The sequence below is a fragment of the Saimiri boliviensis genome, chromosome 2 (genome assembly GCF_048565385.1).
Source record: "Saimiri boliviensis isolate mSaiBol1 chromosome 2, mSaiBol1.pri, whole genome shotgun sequence".
NCBI lineage: Eukaryota > Metazoa > Chordata > Mammalia > Primates > Cebidae > Saimiri > Saimiri boliviensis.
This window is the reverse complement of record NC_133450.1, coordinates 181919727-181940728: the sequence shown is the minus strand read 5'-3', so window position 1 is coordinate 181940728 and position 21002 is coordinate 181919727. Positions and strand designations below refer to the sequence as shown.

General features: G+C 35.9%; 1 long non-coding RNA gene across 14 annotated transcripts in view; it reads left to right on the top strand.

Annotated features, from left to right (window-relative positions):
- Positions 1–21002, top strand: part of LOC141583742 (uncharacterized) — a 912164-nt gene that overhangs the window by 139260 nt on the left and 751902 nt on the right. The window contains exon 1 of one of the 14 annotated variants that reach the window (XR_012516623.1): positions 11087–13343. The exons of the other annotated variants lie outside the window; for them this stretch is intronic. This is a non-coding gene — a long non-coding RNA (uncharacterized LOC141583742). Of the gene's footprint in view, positions 1–11086; positions 13344–21002 lie in introns of those variants that run through there. 14 annotated transcript variants of the gene reach the window in all.

The following is a 21002-nucleotide window of genomic DNA, read 5'->3' as shown; positions in this document are numbered from 1 at the left end:
GAGTCTTTGGATCTATGGGGGTCAGGGAGCTACTTGTGGAGACAGTCTATCTTTTATTGGGGCTTAAGTCCTGAGCTGTGAGCTCCGTTGTTCATTCAGAGCTGCTGGGCAGGTACGTTTAGGTCTGCTGCAGCTGAACTCATAAAGCACTTTTTGTTCCCAGGTGCTCTGTCCCGGGGAGTTGGGGATTTATGGGTTTCTGTTGTGCTACTGCCTTTTTTGATTTTCCTTTCAGGTCTGACCCGCCCAGCTAGCAGCACGCCTAGCCACTGCCTGCCTGCAGAGGCTTTGCTGAGCTATTGTGGGCTCCGCCCAGCTGCCCTGTGCTCTTCCCTGCAGTCCTGTTTATATGAGCGTAGTTAGAACTGTCTCGGCAACGGTGGCCCCGCCTCTGTTATGGCGGACTCTCTCTGTTGTGGCAGGTTGCCTCGGCGAAGGCGGCCTGCCTCCGTAGTGGTGGAGAGTCTCCATAATGGCGGACACCCTGCCCCCACCAAGCCAGACCCTCCTGGGATCAGCTGTGCTTGGTTTGAAGGGCTCAACTCAGAGGGTTTCCAATTACTGTTTTTGTTTCCGTTGTTGGGAGTGGGGGGCTGGGAACAACTGAGCCTGATCACCTGGCTCCCTGACTCAGAGTCTTTTCTTTTAAGTTGAAGGACCCCGCATTCCAGTAGCTTGTTGAAAAGGCACAGGGATCTCCCGTACTGCTACTCACTGAGTCGGCTCAAACGGCGGAGCTGGCTCCTGGCGGATTTTTTGCCTAGGAATCTCCTGGTCTGGCTTGCTATTTCAGATGAATGGGCAACTCTACCATCTGAGGGCTCCGATCGCCAGCTAAGAGGGCTCCCAGACCAGTGGCTTTTGTACAGAGGACTGCTGCAACAGGGCATGGTCACAGCAGCCGTGCGGGCCGAATCAGCCCAGCTGGTGCCAAAACAACCGCACTGGCCGGGACTACGGCGCTGGCAACCCCTCTGCCTGGGTATCTCCTGGTCTGTGGGCAATAAAAATTCGTCCGGAAATGCGGAGTCCACTCACCCTCTGCACTTTCACTGGGAGCTGAAGTCCTGAGCTGTTCTTAGGCAGCCATCTTCCCAGCATTCCCCATTTTAGTATTTTAACCAAACTTTTATATATAGCACTTGCTAACTGCCATACATTATTCTGAACATTTTAAAAATATTGCCCATCCTTTAATTACCATCCATTACCTCTTTAATGATAAGGAAACTGAAACATAGAAAAGTTAAGTGACGTGTCCAAGGTAAAAGAAGTGGCTGAACTAAAAAACATTTGACCCCAATGCAAATCTCATACTCTAAATACTGTGTTGGATTGGTAAGATTAGGTTTCTAACCCTGTCCCTTATGTTGTGTGTCTAACAGGGCAAATTTCTAAATCTTTCTGAATTTATTATATATATGTAATATGCTTTAATTTCTATCTATTGAGCACTAACTAAATGAAAACCACTCTGCCTGTAACATTCTTATTCTCTTCCTTCTGCATCATGGTTTTACCCTACAGTTTCTCTCTAATTGCTGCCCCTTTTTAAGTTTTTTTTTTTTTTTTTAAATTTTCTCTTTTGCTTCCTAAATATTGGTAAATGGAGTTTATGCCTATCAAAATTAATGTTAATAATAATCAGTTAAGGAAATGTTTACTGCTGAAGAAAGATGAAAGGATTTTTCAAGTGTGTTCTCTCTGTCTTATGCAAATATATATAATGGGAATAATCATAACCTCATTATGATGTTGCTTTGTGACGAAATATACTTAGATATACTTAGTCTAGTGTCTTCATAGAACATAGTAACTTAAATAAGGTTTTTTGGCTGAGTGACTCAGTGTAGTAGCTCACACTTGTAATCTTTGTGCTCTGGGAGACCAAGCAGGATGACCACTTGAGACCAGGAGTTCAAGACCATCCTGGGCAACATAGCAAACCCTATCTCTACAAAAACAACACAATTAAAAACAAATTAGTCAGATGTGGTGGTGCACAGAGAGGCTGTGTGTGAGGATCACTTGAGCCCAGGAGTTCCAGGTTACTGTGAGCTGTGATTGCACCGCTGTGAGCTATGATTGCACCATTGCAGTCTAGCATGATTGATAGTCATATCTCATCTCATCTTGTCTCTAAAAAATAATAAAAATAAAAAATAAGGAACATAGTTTAGCATTTATATAGCTTGGAGGACAGTTACCACTACCACTTCCTTAATCAGATTTTAATGTAAGGGGTTGTCTTTTTGGTTGGCATTGTATTGCCTTTCTTGTTTCCTTTCCTGTTTTCTGGTAGCCTATGCTACTTCAGGGTCCTTAGACGGCAATTTTCAGGTTCTTTTGTTTTTTAATAGTAAAGTCTTTTAGAGTGAAGTTAATGTTCAGAGGGTTAAGAGAAATCTCACATTAACAAGATCTTGTCTACTAAATATTTCACTTAGGTTGTCTCTGGAAACCTCACCTCACCTGTCTGATTTCCACCTGGGAGTCTTTAGCACTTTCCACTATATCCTTTCTGTCACGCTTCAACCTACCCTGCTATGGTAGCCTTCTTCTTGAGGTGTTTAACTGCACTGATTTACTCCATGGTTCTCTCCTCTTCTCTTCTTTGTTCTCATTACCATTGCCATCCATGTGGAGGTTGGGTGACAGGAAGTCCTGAGTCAACACATTGCTTCATTCTTCAAATTTGAGTTATTGCAGCACTCCTCAACAACTTTACAGTTCCCCTAAAGGGTTGTTTCACCCAATTCCCTAATGATATTGGTCCCTGATGAAGAAACTGGAAGTCTGAAGATCTCAATAGGCAGTAGAATGATGGTTACAGCTATGTTTTCACACTTGCCACCATTTGTTAGCTGTGACCTTGAGCATGTTATCTAATTTTTTAAGCATCAAGTTTCTTATCTGTCTAATAGGGGATAATGGAAGTTCTTTTGAATATTACATGAGATTTATATATACATTAAATATTTAGCAAAGTACTTTGTACAGAGTGAGCAAACAAGGAATGCAATTCATTGAAAACTATGACTGGTTTTATTTTTGTGTTTTAATCTCTGCTATTTAGCAATAACTATCCTGTCTGGCTGTTTTAGAGTTCTTAAACTTTGAAGCCACCTGGGTTGTACATCCTGTTTTGCCAGTTTGGTTATGTTTTATGTTCATTGATTTATAGACCTGGCTATCTATTAAAAATAGAATAATAATCTCATAACTGAAAATAACTGGAGAAAATATATCACAAAATCTTTCTCAAAGTATCTCTTACATAAAATCCTTTGCTGTGTTTTTGAACCAAACTGTATTAACAGATTACTAGTCCTGAGAAATGTTTTCCAAAAGCTTCAGATATTAAAGGGGATATATTGAGAGATTAAATTTTTATTAACCAAGAAGCTGAAATCATATAGCATAGTGACTACTTTTTAAAGAATGTTCCCACAGCACCCCATACTTGGAAAAGGAATTTCATAATATATGGAACTCTGCATGCAATCTTTTGCTCTTGTAAAAGATAATGGTATGTATACTATAAATATTCTGAAATTCCCTGTAATAAAATGTTCTATAAAAGTTTTTGGACTAGGATATATTATATAATGCTAATTGATATCCATTTTTAGTATTATATCTTAGCAAAAGGAAATCAGTGATAGAAGAAGTCAATTCCATTATGAGAGGGTTCTTATGAAGACAGTATTTATTTCAAGTCAAATATAACTTATAGCTATCCATTGTAGTTGTGTCTTCTGCAGCAATAGCAGAATCTGCTTTAGGTATAAGTATCATATGTTCACTTAAACTTATTGTTTCCTCACTTAATAGGACAGATTCCTCATGACAATTGATGTATTTAATCCCTTATCATCTGGCTTCTCATTTCTAAACTTAAGAAAATCCTTCTTAGAATGTCTACTCAACAACTAAATGCAAAACTGAAAATACAGTCTGGCAGTAACCAGGAACAGTCAACAGTGAATATGTTTTGGTTCTAGATATGTTTCTAATACTGCCACTATGATTTAACTCGCTTGGTTTACACTAAATGTATGGTTAAAAAAATCATCTGTGTCTTTGTTTTATATGAAAGTTATAATGAGGCCAGATTTTGTTCATACTATATTTCTGCTTCCATTTATGAGACCAAATGTAGAACTTAACACCTGTCCATGTAATGCTTACTGTATGTTGTTTTCTATTCATTATTATAAGAAATATAACATGTTGTCAGAAATATAATATGTTGTCAGGATGAATTTGAATTGTACATTTGAAATCCATTAACTAAGCTATCCTTCATAGCTTTCCACTGATCAGATAAGGGCTACCCCTTAGGGTGAAATGAAAACATTAACCAGCGCTATTTGCACAGAGTTGCTAAAATTTTACTGAAATATAATATTCAGCCTGCATTTGTCCTTGGTACATATAAGGAGAAAATATGTCAATTGCTTTGTAATACTTATGTTGATATACTTACATATAAGTATACAAGATATACTTATATCAACATTAAAAGCTTTCTGTACCAATCTAAAACTAATATAAATGGAGGAGGTTTCTATTGTAAGATATAACTTATTCCACATTGGCTTTTAGTATTTGTGGTTTTAAAAAAATGATTATTGCAAAATGCATTGTTACTTTTTTTTTTTTTTTTTTTTTTTTGAGACAGAGTTTCGCTCTTGTTACCCAGGCTGGAGTGCAATGGCGCGATCTCGGCTCACCGCAACCTCCGCCTCCTGGGTTCAGGCAATTCTCCTGCCTCAGCCTCCCGAGTAGCTGGGATTACAGGCACGTGCCACCATGCCCAGCTAATTTTTTGTATTTTTAGTAGAGACGGGGTTTCACTATGTTGACCGGGATGGTCTCGATTTCTCGACCTCGTGATCCACCCGCCTCGGCCTCCCAAAGTGCTGGGATTACAGGCTTGAGCCACCGCGCCCGGCCTGTTACATATTTTTTATATTCAGTGGACATCTAGCTCAAAATTAACAGTAGATTAGTAATTAGCATCCTTTGCCTCTTGATGTATCTCTGTACCTCCTATAGTCTCCTTAATTTAATATTAATAACTTTATTTATTTATTTTTGTTTTATTTGCAAGGTCTGATCACAGACTGGAGACCTGAAATTATTTCCAGTGGTTAGAGGCTTTGTTCATATTTTCCCACAACTTTAGTCAGGGAGAATAAAATGCTTAAATGTCTTGTTCAGTTATCTGTTACTTTATGCTCTTTCATTTTGATGCAGAATGCAAAATGAAAACAGAATTTTAAAAATTTAAACTTTTTGTATCATATTAGTATTGTATAATCTTCCCCGAATCAATAATCTTATTTTTAAAAGTAGTTTTTAAAGCTCCTTGTTTGCTCACCATAGCAAATTTGAGAAAATTCAGTTTATTCTGGGCTTTAGTTTTCTTGATACTATCCTTAAACATTTGTGTCACTCTATTTTCCCTTGCCAGTGTGTCCTTTCCTTCTTAAAAATATGCTCATTAGACCTTGTGTGTTTTTTTTTGTTTTTTTTTTTTTGTTTTTTTTGTTTTTTTTTTTCATTTAAGTATTTCTTGTTTTACTTTCACATCACCTCTTTTTAAATGCTGGAAATTCTACCTCCTGCTTCTCTTGAATTTTAATTAACTCACTATGGTTGTTCATTTTTCCTATCCTGTTTTTTTTAAAAAAATAAGTACTTCCAATATAGTAAGCTGACATTTATTTTTCTAATTTAAAAATTTTAAATGATTTACATATTCACTTTCCTTTAAGATTTCTATCTTGATTTGTCAAAAATTGATTTTTGCTTATCAATCCAAATTATGTTGATACCACAAGACCAGCTCATTTAATCTTTCTCTAATACAGGTGGAAATTTCAGCCAGTTAAATTGAGAAATTCCAGGATTTTAATAGATAAATAGAATCCTTTTAGAAGTCCCAGTATTTTGTGTCCTTTCAAATTTTTTTCTAGCCTGTTTAGTACAGGGAATAGAATGTTCAACATTCTTCTCTTGTGGTGTTATCACTACTGTTTCAGCTTTTAGAATTATCCAAATTCTCTATAGTGTGTTCCCAGCCTCAGTTTATATTTCTTTCCTGACCCTATTCAGTTTAGAATTAAGGGATGTAACAATCCAATGGCTAATAAATATTATCAACTTGTAAGACTCTCCCTCGTTTATGATACTTGACTTTTCGAAAAGTTGTTACCTTCCGTACAAAACACATCCCAATGATTCTTTCTCTATTTTCCCTGAATTAGAATATAGTTAACATTCTTCTTTCTCTATTCTTCGTAGATTAAAATATAGTTACCCTTGTTCCAGTGAACTGTTAGGCAATGAGTTGCCCTTCCTCACTAGCTGTGGGTATTTTTGCTCATTGCTATGTGAATATTTGAAATTGGTTAACTTCAGAAAGTATGAAGTATAACAGTGGGGAATCTGATTAAGAAGGTAACCTAAAGCAGGTTTTTCATTTCCAAAAGTAAAAGAATAAAAGATCAAATGCTAAAGCATGAAGATTTCATATTAAGATAATGATCACAAAGGCCGGGCGCGGTGGCTCAAGCCTGTAATCCCAGCACTTTGGGAGGCCGAAGCGGGTGGATCACGAGGTCAAGAGATCGAGACCATCTTGGTCAACATGGTGAAACCCCATCTCTACTAAAAATACAAAAAACTAGCTGGGCATGGTGGCGCATGCCTGTAATCCCAGCTACTCGGGAGGCTGAGGCAGGAGAATTGCCTGAACCCAGGAGGCGGAGGTTGCAGTGAGCCGAGATCGCGCCATTGCACTCCAGCCTGGGTAACAAGAGAGAAACTCCGTCTCAAAAAAAAAAAAAAAAAAGAAAAAAAAAAAAAGATAATGATCATATTATATTTCCTGTCTTAAATTTGTACTATGCAATTAACTTCTACCTCTACATCCTTTGTTAATTAACAATGTTGGTTTTCACTAACACTTTCATTCTTTGTATTAGCACTCTTGCGTTTAGTATTAACTAGATGCTTCTTAATTCATTTTGTTTGTTACATATAAGAAAGCATTTTACCAATGTGATTTTTGCTTCATTTAAATGTTCAATGTCTTTCTTATTTTATGACTCAGGGATTTTAACTCTTATCTCTATGATAACTCTCATCATAGAGATAAGAGTTAAAATCCCTGAGTCATAAAATAAGAGTTATCATAGAGATAAGATCCCAAATATGGGGATGATCCCAAATACATTGAGTGCCACTATGATCCCAAATACATTGAGTACCTTGGATGCTTGCAATGCAAAACACTTTCAGTAACCTTTATATAACCCCTTGGCATAGCTGATTATGTATGTCTCAAATTTTCTCTTCAGTACACAAAATTATTAAGACTTGGTTAGGCCACAATAACTTCATGCCAAAGCATATGCAGACAGCCCTTCTAAAATATGACTTAACTCTCTCTCTTCTACTGGACAGGTTCTGGGAAACAAATTTCAGATCTGAACTAGCTTTGCCTCAGCTCCAGTTTTTTCTCTTTTGCCGTTAACTTTGCTTAAATATTTTATTGTCTTTTTTCTCAGTATTTCTGACAGAAATCACTGCCACTACAAAAATAATGAATCAAAAACAAAGTTGTAAGACATACATACAGACAGAAATATTTAATATCTTGATTTTCACATAACATTTCTGCAGAATTCTGAGGATTTTTTTTTTATTATACTTTAAGTTCTGGGGTACATGTGCAGAACATGCAGGTTTGTTACATAGGTATACATGTACCATGGTGGTTTGCTGCATCCTTCACACCATCATCTATGTTAGGTATTTTCTCCAATTGCTGTCCCTCCCCTAACCTCCCACCCCCTGCTATCCCTCCCCTAGCCTTCATCTCCCAACAGGCCTTGGTATATGATGGTCCCCTCCCTGTGTCCATGTGTTCTCATTGTTCAACACCCACTTATGGATGAGAACATATGGTGTTTGGGTCTTTGTTCTTATATCAGTTTGCTGAGAATGATGGTCTCCAGCTCCATCCATGTCCCTGCAAAAGACATGAACTAATCCCTTTTTATGGCTGCCTAGTATTCCATGGTGTATATGTGCCACATTTTCTTGATCCAGTCTATTATTCATGGGCATTTGTGTTGGTAAAGATACTTCAAGAGAAAGGACCACAGGTATATGAGGTCATTTTATTCAGCTTTATGCTCCCAACACATCCAGGGCATATTTGCTTCCTAGGGAATTTTGCCCTAAAATAGTCTGTCTACACAATGTCAATCGAAAGTATATACAGCAATTCTCATTTTTAAAAAATTGCCAAGTACAAGTAATATTCCTAAAAGTAGGCACCTGAATAGTGTAATTCTGTAGGTTGTCTGTTTATTGTTATTTTCTTTGCTGTGTAGAAGCTCTTTAGTATAATTAGGTCCCACTTGTCAATTTTTGTTTTTACTGCAATTGCTTTTGGAGTCTTCATCATAAAAATCTTTGTCAGGTCCTAAGTCCAGAATGGTATTTCATAAGTTATCTTCCAGAGTTTTTATAATTATAGGTTTTACATTCAAGTCTTTAATCTGTCTTGAGTTAATTTTTATATGATGAAAGCAATGGGTCTAGTTTAAGTCTTCTGCATATGGCTAGCCAGTTATCTCAGCACCATTTATTGAATAAGGTGTCCTTTCTCCATTGTGCGTTATTGTCAATTTTGTCAATGATCACATGGTTGTATGTGTGTGGTTGTATTTCTTAATCTGCCCTTATTACATGTCTAGTTAATATAGTGCCTGAACTGAAACTGAAGTCTGCCTGACTTTAAACCTAGTATTTTTAACCTCTCTCTAAATTTGGCTTCAATGTCATTAAATACCTGAAAGTGAAATTTAAGAATATGTATGGGGCCGGGCGCGGTGGCTCATGCCTATAATCCCAGCACTCTGGGAGGCGGAGGCGGGTGGATCACGAGGTCAAGAGATCGAGACCATCTTGGTCGGCAAGGTGGAACCCCGCCTCTACTAAAAATACAAAAATTAGCCGGGCATGAGTGGTGCACGCCTGTAGTCCCAGCTGCTGAGGCAGGAGAATTGCTTGAACCCAGGAGGCAGAGATTGCAGTGAGCCGAGATTGTGCCATTGCACTCCAGCCTGGGTAACAACAGCGAAACACCGTCTCAAAAAAAAAAAAAAAAAAAAAAAAAAAAAGAATATGTATGAATACGCTAACTTTCCAAACAAAATTGTTTTCCCATGTAAGTGGACATTTCCTTAAAATAAAAGACAGACAAAAGTTTTATAGTAGAAATTTTAATTAGATAAAACATATAGATTATGATGCTGTCACACATAATTTTAATTTCATATTTATTACAACCATTAATTACACAAGAGTAATTATTTTATATAACACTGAAGTATGGAGATAACAAATACTGTTGATATTTGAGTCATGGATCTGTAAAGGCATTTAAACTACAAATGTAGAACAATATATGTCAGAGATTTTGCTGCAATTTATGAGCTTGCAACTAGATTTTTATACTCATTGCAGTCAGGATTTTGTAACCATTTTTTTGGTCTTTAAATCATGGTGGATCTAGGAATATATATTAATTTATTTCATTAAAGACATTAAACAATAGCTTGTTTTTTAATAAATTCCATAAAAATCACGTCATTATTATTGATATTATTTAACCATTATGTAGCAAAAAATACAGATGTTCACCAAGACAATTAAAAATTGGCTTTCACATTAATTAGTGAAGCTTCTAATTAAGTCACAAAGTTTTGAAGATGAAGGATGATCATAATAATTGCCTTTATTGCATTGAGAATCTTATGTGAGCCAATCATTGTGCCACATGTTTAACTTATCACCAGTCCTCCTAACATCTATGCTATGCAGGTATTGTTATCACTTTATTAAGATATGTATTTAAAATCACACAATGCCATATACTGGTACAGTTTTTTTTTTTTAAATGTATACTAAAATTATAGAAGTATGTGCTGTGGAAAGTAAAAGCTTGAAGATCTTACTGCATAATGGATAAAGATTACCACTGCCAGGTAGGACACAGAAATGTATGGAATGAGGACCGTGTGTGGTGACTGATGCCTGTAATCCCAGCACTTGCAGAGGCCAAGGCAGGCAGATCACCTGAGGTCAGGAGTTTGAGACCAGCCTGGCCAAAATGTTAAAACCCCCATCTCTACAAAAAATACAGATATTCGCTGGGTGTGACCTCTGTAATCCCAGCTACTTGGCTGTGGCAGAAGAATGGCTCGAACCTGGAAGGCAGAGGTTGCAGTGAGCCTAGATTGTTCCACTGCACTCCAGCCTGGACAACAATAGCGATACTCTGGAAAAAAAAATATGCACGCGCGCGCGCGCGCACACACACACACACACACACACACACACAATCGTGTAAGTAGATTGCTATAGGACTAAAAGTTCCTCACTGAAGAACTGTTGCTTGAAGTGAGTGTAAAGCACTAATAATGGTTATGTATGAATTCATACCCTGCACTGTCTGACTGAAACCATACTTTGTGCTCTCTTGTCCCTGCAGCGGTTGCTCGATTTTGTTTTCCCACTTAGGGATATTTTCAAGGAATTAGGGAAGGATAGTTTCATGTTCACAGGTTCTTACCATAATCCATAATTCCCATGATCCACTAAATGTTTTCTATTTTACATTATTTTGTCTAGGACAAAAAAACAAAAAACAAAAACTTTCTGGGTCTCTCAGTTGTTTCCACTTATAGACACGTTCATCTTAAGTGAACCATAAAGCAATTGTAAAAAGAATTGCCAGCATCTAGATATATAGGATGTCCAATAGGGCTCAGAGAGTCAATCAAGTATTGAACGTAATCTGGTCTTTGGTTCTCTCCAGGTCATGGAGTGAAATAGTAGTAAAGAAACAATGGTACAAAGAAACGGGAAAGACATTGCTTCTGAGGATTTAAAAAAGTGTTATCATAAAAAGTCAGGAAAGGGCATGACATAAATAATCATGCTTTTTTTTTTTTTTTTTTTTTTTTTTTTTTTTTTTTTTTTTTTTTTTCTTTTGAGACAGGGTCTTGCTCTGTAGCCAGGCTGGAGTGCAGTGGCACAATCTTGGCTGACTGCAACCTCTGCCTCCTGGGTTCATGTCATTCCTCTGCTTCAGCCTCCCGAGTAGTTGGAATTACAAGTGCACACCACTACACTTGACTAATTTTTTGTATTTTTATTAGAGATGGGGTTTCCCTGTGTTAGCCAGGATGATCTCAATCTCCTGACCTAATGATTCGCCCACTTTGGCCTCCCAGGCATGAGCCACCGTGACTAGCCCAATCATGCTTATTTTCTTTATCATCTTGGATAAGGCACATTTTTATGCAACCATCATTGCTATCTATCTCCAGAAATTTTTCATTTTCCCAAATTGAAACTCCATTCCCATTACACACTAAATCCCTATTTCCTTCTATTTACTTCCTGGCAAACACCATTCTACTTTTCTCTATGGATTTGACTGCTCTAGGCATCTCATGTTAAGTGTAATCATGTACAGTTTTTCATTTTGTGGCTGGCTTATTTCACTTAGCGTGATGTTTTCAAGGTTCATCCTTGTGGCACATGTCAGGATTTATTTCCCTTTTAAAGCAGAATTTTATCTTATTATGTGTATACCATATTTTGTTTATTCATTCATCCATTGATGAACACTTAAATTGCATCCATCTTCTGGCTATTATGAATAATGCTGCAGTGAGCATGGGTGTACAATTATCTTTTTGAGGCCCTCCTTTTAATTCTTTTGGATATATACCCAGAAGTGGAATTACTTAATCATGTAGTAATTCTATTTTTATTTATTTATTTTTGAGGAACTGCAATACAGTTTTCCATAACAGATATACCATTTTATATTCCCATCAACAATGCACAGTGTTCTAATTTCTCTACATCCTTACCAACACTTGTTATTTTCTGTATTTTTAAAATATACTGTCTATACTAAAATATGAAGTGATGTGAAGTGGTATTTTATTGTAGTTTTGATTTTCATCTACCTGAGTGATTAGAGATGTTGAAAATCTTTTCATACTCTTAATTCCATTTGTATATCTGTTTTGAAGAAATGTCTTTTCAAGTCCATTGCTCATATTTTATTACACTGATTTTTGTTGTTGAATTGGAGGATATTTTATGTAGTCTGTATAATTATCTCCTAATTTTCTCTCATTCCTTTGGTGATCTTTGCAGTCTGTTGATAATATACTTTAGTAAACAGTACTTTTTGTTTTGATTAAGTACAGTTTATCTTGCTTTTTTTAAAATTGCTTGTGCTTTTGGTTTCATATCCAAGAAATCCTATTGCCAAATGCAATGCTCTGAAGCTTTTCCCTTATGTTTTCTTCTAACAATTTTATAGTCCTTATATTTAAGCCTTTGATATATTTTGAATTAATTTTTATATATGGTGTAAGATAAGGGTCCAAATTTATTCTTTTGTATGTGGCTAACCAGTTTTCCCACATCATTTTTCAAAAAGAATGTCTTCTCACCATTGAATGGTTTTGGTTACCTTGTTAAAAAATCATTTGATCCCATGTGCAGAAGCTTAATTCTGGACTTGACTCTGTATGTATTTTTTAATGCCAACATCACACTGTTTTGATTACTATAGCTTTGTGGTGAGCTTTGAAATCAGAAAGTGTGAGACCTCCAACTTTTCAAAAATGTTTTCACTACTTTTGGTTCCTTAAGATTTTTATTTGAGTCTTAGAATACAATTTTTTCCTGCAGCAAACATGTTGAGATTTTGATAGAGATTGCATTGAATAAATAGATTGCTTTGGAGAGTATTGATCCTATAATTTTGTTTTTGAATGGTTTTTATTTCATAGTGCCTTTTAGATTTATGCAGGCTGCTGCATGTATCAACAGCTTCTTCTTTTTATATTGTTGAGCAGTATTGAATGATACTGGATGTGCCAATTTTTTTAGCAGCTACTTTCAAGATTTTTACAAATTTTTTTGCAGCTAGATTATGATGTGTCTTTGCATAATTTATTTTATCATGTTTTGAGTCTGCCAGATTTCATCAACCTGTACCTTTGTCATTTTCATTATATGTAGGTAGTTTTCAGCCATTATTTCTTCAAGTATTTTTTTTCTACTCTAATCTCTTTTACCTATCCTGTGTCTCTACAGATACATCTTAGAATTTCTGAGTATACATTTTATTCACAATCATTTTTCTCTCTGTTCTTCAGATTGGGTAATTTCAGTTGATCTCTTTCATCTTCACTCTTTGATCTCCATTCAGCTGCTGAGTCCATCCTGTGAGTTTTTATTTCAAACATTGTATTTTCAGTTATAAAATATCCAGTTTGTTCTTTTTTAATGATTTATCGTTCTCTTATAAAAACTATATATTCAAAGATCAGATGGTTGTAGATGTGTGGCATTGCCTCCAAGGCCTTTGTTCTGTTCCATAGTTCTATATCTATGTTTTGGTACCAGTACCATGCTGTTTTGATTACATGGTACTGGTACCATGTAGCTTTGTAGTATAGTTTGAAACCAGGTAGCATGATATCTCCAGCTTTGTTCTTTTTGCTTAGGATTGTCTTGGCTATGCAGGCTCTCTTTTGGCTCCATATGAAGCTTAACGTGGTTTCTTCCAGTTCTGTGAAGAAGGTCACTGGTAGCTTGATGGGGATAGCGTTGAATCTGTAAATTACTTTGGGCAGTACGGCCATTTTCATGATATTGATTCTTCCTAACCATGAGCATGGAATATTTCTCTATCTGTTTATGTCTTCTCTTATTTCCTTGAGCAGTGGTTTGTAGTTCTCCTCGAAGAGGTCCTTTACATCCTTTGTTAGTTGTATTCCTAGGTATTTTATTTTCTTTGTAGCAATTGTGAATGGGAGTTTGCTCATGATTTGGCTCTCTGTCAGTCTGTTATTCATGTATAGAAATGCTTGTGATTTCTGCATGTTGATTTTTGTATCCTGAGAGTTTGTTGATGTTGCTTATCAGTTTAAGGAGATTTTGGGTTGAGAAGATAGGGTCTTATAAATATACAATAATGTCATCTGCAAATAGAGACATTTGACTTCCTCTTTTCCTAATTGAATATCCTTTTTTTTTTTTCCTTGCCTAATTGCTCTGGCTAGAATTTCCAATAGGAGTGGTGACAGAGAGCATCCTTGTCTAGTGCCAGATTTTGAAGGGAGTGCTTCCAGTTTTTGCCCATTCATTATGATATTGGCTGTATGTTTGTCATAAATAGTTTTTATTATTTTGAGATATGTTCCTTTGATACCTAGTTTATTGAGACTTTTTACAAGCAATGGGGGAAGGATTCCCTGTTTAATAAATCATATTGGGAAAGCTGGCTAGTAGTGTGCAGTAAGCAGAAACTGGACCCCTTCCTTACACCTTACACTTAAATTAACTCTAGATGAATTAAAGACTTAAACATAAGACCTAACACCATAAAAACCCTACAAGAAAACCTAGGCAAAGCCATTTAGGACATAGGCATAGGCAAGGACTTCATGACTAAAACAACAAAAGCATTGGCATCAAAAGCCAAAAATAGACAAATGGGACCTAATTAAACTCCAGAGCTATGTACAGCAAAGAAAACAATCATTAGAGTGAACCAGCAACCAACAGAATTGGAAAAAAATTTGCAGTACACCCATCTGACAAAGGTCTAATGTCCAGAATCTACAAAGTACTAAAACAGATTTACAAGAAAAAAACCAACAAACCCATCCAAAAGTGGGAGAAGGATAGGAACAGACACTTTTCAAAAGAAGATATATATAAGGCCAACAAACACATGAAAAAATGCTCATCATCACTGATTATTAGAGAAATGCAAATCAAAACCATGTTGAGATACCACCTCACACCAGTTAGATTGGAGATCATTACAAAATCTGGAGACAACAGATGCTGGAGAGGATGTGGAAAAATAGGAATGCTCTTACACTGTTGGTGGTAGTGTAAACGAGTTCAACCATTGTGGAAGACAGTATGGCACTTCTTCAAGGACCTAGAAATAGAAATCCCATTTGACTCAGCAATCCCATTACTGGATATTTACCCAAACGATTATAAATCATTCTGTTATAAAGACGCATGCACACATATGTGTATAGCAGTACTCTTTACAACAGCAAAGACCTGGAACCAATCCAAATGCCCATTGATGATAGACTGGACAAGGAAAATGTGGCACATTTACACCATGGAATACTATGCAGCCATTAAAGACGATGTGTTCCTGTCCTTTGTAGGGACATGGATGAATCTGGAAACCATCATTCTCAGCAAACTGACACAAGAACAGAAAATCAAACACCGCATGTTCTCACTTATAGGTGGGTGTTGAACAGTGAGAACACATGCACACAGGGAGAGGAACATCACACACTGGGGTCTGTTTTGGGGGCAAGGGAGGGACAGTGGGATGGTGGGGAGGTCAGGGAGTGATAACATGGGGAGAAATGCCAGATATAGGTGATAGAGGGATGGAGGCAGAAACCATATTGCCATGTGTATACCTATGCAACAATTCAGCATAATCTTCGCATGTACCCTAGAACATAAAGTTCCATTAAAAAATAAAAACAACTATATTTTTCTTTGAACTACTTTTCCATTTATTTCAAATAGGTTTGCTTTTACCTCATAGAGTGGGGTTGTAATAGTTACTTTCAAGTCATTGTCTGATATTTCCAATATATGAGTTATCTATTGTATTCTTAAACTTTGAAAAAAATTGAATTGTATCCAGGCCATTTAAGATAACATGTTGTTTGATCTCTGAGTCTTGTTTTAAACCTGTGAAGAATACTTACTTATTTTTTGTTGTGCTTGTTTTCATAGAAGTTTACCCTGGTTAAATTTAGAGTGGAATTTCTATTTTGCATCTGTGCTTGGTTTGTCCAACACGTACACATCTCAGGAGTGAGTCCAAGAATCATGTGTGTTCATGTAAAGAATTAGGGAATGTTATTTTTTAGTTTTTTTTCTTTTTGGGATGCTCACCATATTTTACGGTCTGTACTGACTCCTTTTCCTGAATCCTTTGCCAGAAATATGAAGATACTTTCTGAATTTAACTTTCTGTACCACTTCTCTGCTCAGTTGTGCTATGAATGGGTCCTGCTGCTGAGTAAAGTCTTTAGAAAAAAGAGGAGTGAAAAACAAAAATGAAGTATTCAACTACTTATGAGTCATTATCTGAGTTTTGATTCTTCTCCACAATATGCCAGCTTTTGTTAAAGTTTTAGCCTTCTAGAAGTTGCATTTTTTTCAGAGTTTTTAGTTGTAATCAATGAGAGAGATAATCTGTAGTGGCCTTATGGTGCCATTGAACTGTGGCATATCATTTTATTTGCTCAGAAGTTTTTAATTTTGATGAAGTTCAATTTACCAATTTTTGTGGCACAAACTTTATGTCCCACGCCTAAGACGTTTTTGTTTAACCCAAGGTCACAAATACTTTTTTTGTATTTTCTTCTAGATATTATAATTTTTTTAATTGTACTTTAGGTTATGGGGTACATGTGCAGATCATGCAGTATTGTTGCATAGGTATATACATGGCAATATGGTTTGCTGCCTCCATCCCCTTCTCACCTATATCTGGCATTTCTCCCCATGTTATCCCTTCCCAACCTCCCTACCCACCACTGTCCCTCCCCTAGACTCCCCCAACAGACCCCAGTGTGTGATGCTCCTCTCCCTCTGTCTATGTGTTCTCTTTGTTCAACACCCGCTTGTAAGTGAGAACATGCAGTATTGGATTTTCTGTTCTTGTGTCAGTTTGCTGAGAATGATGGTTTCCAGATTCATCCATGTCCCTGCAAAGGACATGATGAACTCATCATTTCTTATGGCTGCATAGTATTCCATGGTGTATATGTGCCACATTTTTCTTATCCACTCTATCATTGATGGGCATTTGGGTTGGTTCTAGGTCTTTGCTATTGTAAACAGTGCTGCAGTGAACATACGTGTGCATGTGTCTTTATAATAGAAAGATTTATAATTATTTGATTATGTACCCAGTAATGGGATTGCTGGGTCAAATGTAATTTCTATTTCTAGGACCTTGATGAAGCACCACATTGTCTTCCGAAATAGTTGAACTAATTTACACTCCTACCAACACTGCAAAAGTGTTCCTATTTCTCCACATCCTCTCCAGCATCTGTTGTCTCCAGATTTTTTAATTTAAGTTGACATTTAGAACTGTGATAATGTCAGGTTGATTTTCTGTAAGGTCTGGGTTATGGGTTAATGTATTTTTAATTTTCCATATGGATGTAAATTTATTTAAAATACTCCTTTTTTTAATAAATTGTGGTTAACTTGACATCTTTGATGAAAATCAGTTGATTATATATTTGTACCTAATGTTGGTCTTTGTAATCTTTTTCATTCATCTATTTGTTTATATTTGCTCTAATATTATGCCACCTCAATTACTGTAGTTTCATTGTAGGTCTGATATTAGATATTTTGAGTCCTTTAGTTCTTTTTTTTATTTTTAATTTTTGTGAGTACATAGTAGGTATATATATTTCTGGAGTACGTGGAATGTTTTGATACAGGGATGCAATGTGTAATATTTTTAAAATAATTGTTTACACTGTTGGGTTGTTTTTATTTCCATATGCGTTTTAATGTTAATTTCTATTTTTTTAAAAAAGCCTGCTAGGATATTCACTGCAATTTTATTGAAACTATGGGTGACATTGTGGAAAACTGAGATTTCAAACATAGAGTTCTTCAATCTGGGAATATTGCATATCACTCCATTTACTTATTTCATTTTGATTTTTCTTTTTCTTTTTTTTTAATTGCATTTTAGGTTTTGGGGTACATATGAAGAACATGCAAGATTGTTGCATAGGTACACACATGGCAATGTGATTTTCTGCCTTCCTCCCCCTCACCTATATCTGGCATTTCTCCCCATGCCATTCCCACCCAACTCCCCACCCCGCACTGTCCCTTCCTTATTTCCCTCCAGCAGACCCCAGTGTGTAGTACTCCCCTCCCTGTGTCCATGTGTTCTCATTGTTCGACACCCGCCTATGAGTGAGAACATGCGGTGTTTGATTTTCTGCTCCTGTGTTAGTTTGCTGAGAATGATTGCTTCCAGGTTCGTCTATGTCCCTACAAAGGACACGAGCTTGTCGTTTTTGATGGCTGCTTAATATTCCATGGTTTATATGTGTCACATTTTCCCTGTCCACTCTATCATTGGTGGGCATTTGGGTTGGTTCCAGGTCTTTGCTATTGTAAATATGCTGCAATGAACATTCGTGTGCATGTGTCCTTATAGTAGAATGATTTATAATCCTTTGGATATATACCCAGTGATGGGATTGCTGGGTCAAATGTAATTTCTATTTCTAGGTCCTTGAGGAAGCACCACACTGTCTTCCACAATGGTTAAACTAATTTACACTCCCACCAACAGAGTAAAAGTGTTCCTATTTCTCCACTTCCTCTCCTGCATCTGTTGTCTCCAGATTTTTTAATGATTGCCATTCTAACTGGCGTGAGATGGTATCTCAAAGTGATTTTGATTTGCATTTCTCTAATGACCAGTGATGATGAGCATTTTTTCATATGTTTGTTGGCCGCATGGATGTCTTCTTTTGTAAAGTGTCTATTCATATCCTTTGCCCATTTTTGAATGGGCTTGTTTGTTTTTTTTCTTGTAAATCTGTTTTAGTTCTTTGTAAATTCTGGATATCAGCCCTTTGTCAGATGGGTAAACTGCAAAAATGTTTGCCCATTCTGTTGGTTGCTGATTCACTCTAATGACTGTTTCTTTTGCTGTGCAGAGCTGTCTTTACCATATAAATATATTGCATGTTTGGTTAGATTCATCTATAACTATTTTATATTTATACTAGAGTTGTGCATTTTAAATTTCGTTTCCAATTGTTTTTGCTAGTATTGGTAATACAACTTTTTTATTTGTAGAAAACATGTTTGTATTTATAATGCTAAATATTCTATTAAAAAGATAATATAATAAAAGAATTTATCATGACTGCATGATTTATCTTTTTTTTTCATTTTTTTGAGATATTTTTAAATGTAATGACCTATTTTTACTTATTTTTTCTTTCAGTACAATAAAATTTTGTTTACACATATTTTTTCTAACTTGATGTTTTCCCATAGGCCACTTCATGTTTTTACATGGGTTATTTATGTAGATTTTATTTCCAGTTGTTTTTCCTTTTTGTGATTCAGTTTGGATATCTTCTGTTGCCCTGCTTTCAATTTCATGAACATTGTCTTCTTCAGTGCTTAATTTACTGCTAAATGCAGCCAGTGATATTTTACTTCCTAAGATGTCTTTTTCAGTTCTCAACATTCAGTCTTTTTACATTTCCAATTATCTTCTGTTTGTCAGTGTTTATTCTGTATTTTGTTTCTGAGTTTCTTTAAATATTTAAATATATTAAAATGGCTAATTTAAAATCTTGTCTGCCAATTTCATTTTCTCTCTTTTTTTAATCTCTTGTCTGTTCTCCTTGCTATAGGTTACATTTTTTGTCTTTTTTATGTGTAATACATTTTGATTGTATGTTTACCTTTATAGATGTCATGTTTTTGTTGAGATGCTGTTGTATTTCTGCATAGATTATTTGATTTTATTGCAATATCTTGTTTATTTACTTGAAGGGCAGTTTCATCCTTTCAAGCCTTGTTGTTAAACTCTGTTAGGACAGCTATAGCATCCTTTAGCATGGCCTTTCTAGGTTTTCTACTGAATGTCCTGGGTTTTAATACTTAACATGCTGATTTTAAGGAACTCTGATATCTCACAACCCTGTGCAAGCTCGAGGTGTTGTTCATTTCCCAGTTCCCTTATAGTTCATTACATGGTAGTGCTTTTGATCTGTAGTCATGGTATTTGGCTTAATGCATGCCCACTAAAGTATTCTGTTATAGACTCAAGACAGGGTCTCTATGTAGTTTCTTTGAGCTGCTTCTCTGCACAGCACCCTTCTCTTTGACACCATCTTATAAATTTGAGCTGCTTAGTAGCCCCAATCTCAATCTCTGTCTCCTCATATAGTAAAATGCTTAGGAACAATTTGAGTTTTCCCTGCAGTTCAGAAAGTGACCCCAAGAAGAAAGTTAATGATGCTACTATGGCTCACTTTATTTGCTGTTTTGTCTCTCAGACCTTAAGGCCATTAACTACCATGAACCAGTATCTGGAAATAATTATTTTATAAATGATTGCCTAGTTTTTATTTATTGACATAGAGACAATTCACTATCAGATTTTTTTCGTGGATAAAAAACAAAATTTAATAGTCATTGACTTATTTTTAAATTACATGATCAAAATTAGATTATTCTAAAACATAATTTTAGATGGCACAAACAAATGGAAACACGCTCATGATGGATAGAATCAATATTGTAAAAATTACTGTGATGCCAAAAGCAGTCTACAAATTCAATGCAATTCCCTTCCCTTTGAATGATGATCAAAATGCTATCATCATTCTTCACAAAACTGGAAAAAAAAATCTTAAAATTCGTATAAAACTACAAGAGAGCCTAGATAGCCAAAGGAAGACTAAACAAATAGAAAAAATCTGGAGGTTTGACCTTACCCAACTTCAAACTACACTATATAGCTCTAGTCACCAAAACACCATGGTACTAGTATAAGGCACATAGACCAATGGAACAGAATAAAGAATCCAAGAATAAAGCCAAATTCATACCTCCAACTGAACTTTGACAAAGCAGACAACAATGTAAAGTGGGGAAAGGACACCTTATTCAACAAATGGTGCTAGGATAATTGGAAAGCCACATGTAGAAGAATATAGAAGGATCTACATCTCTTACCTTATACAAAAATTAACTCAACATGGATCAAAGACCTAAATCTAAGACCTGAAACCATAAAAATCCTAAAAGAA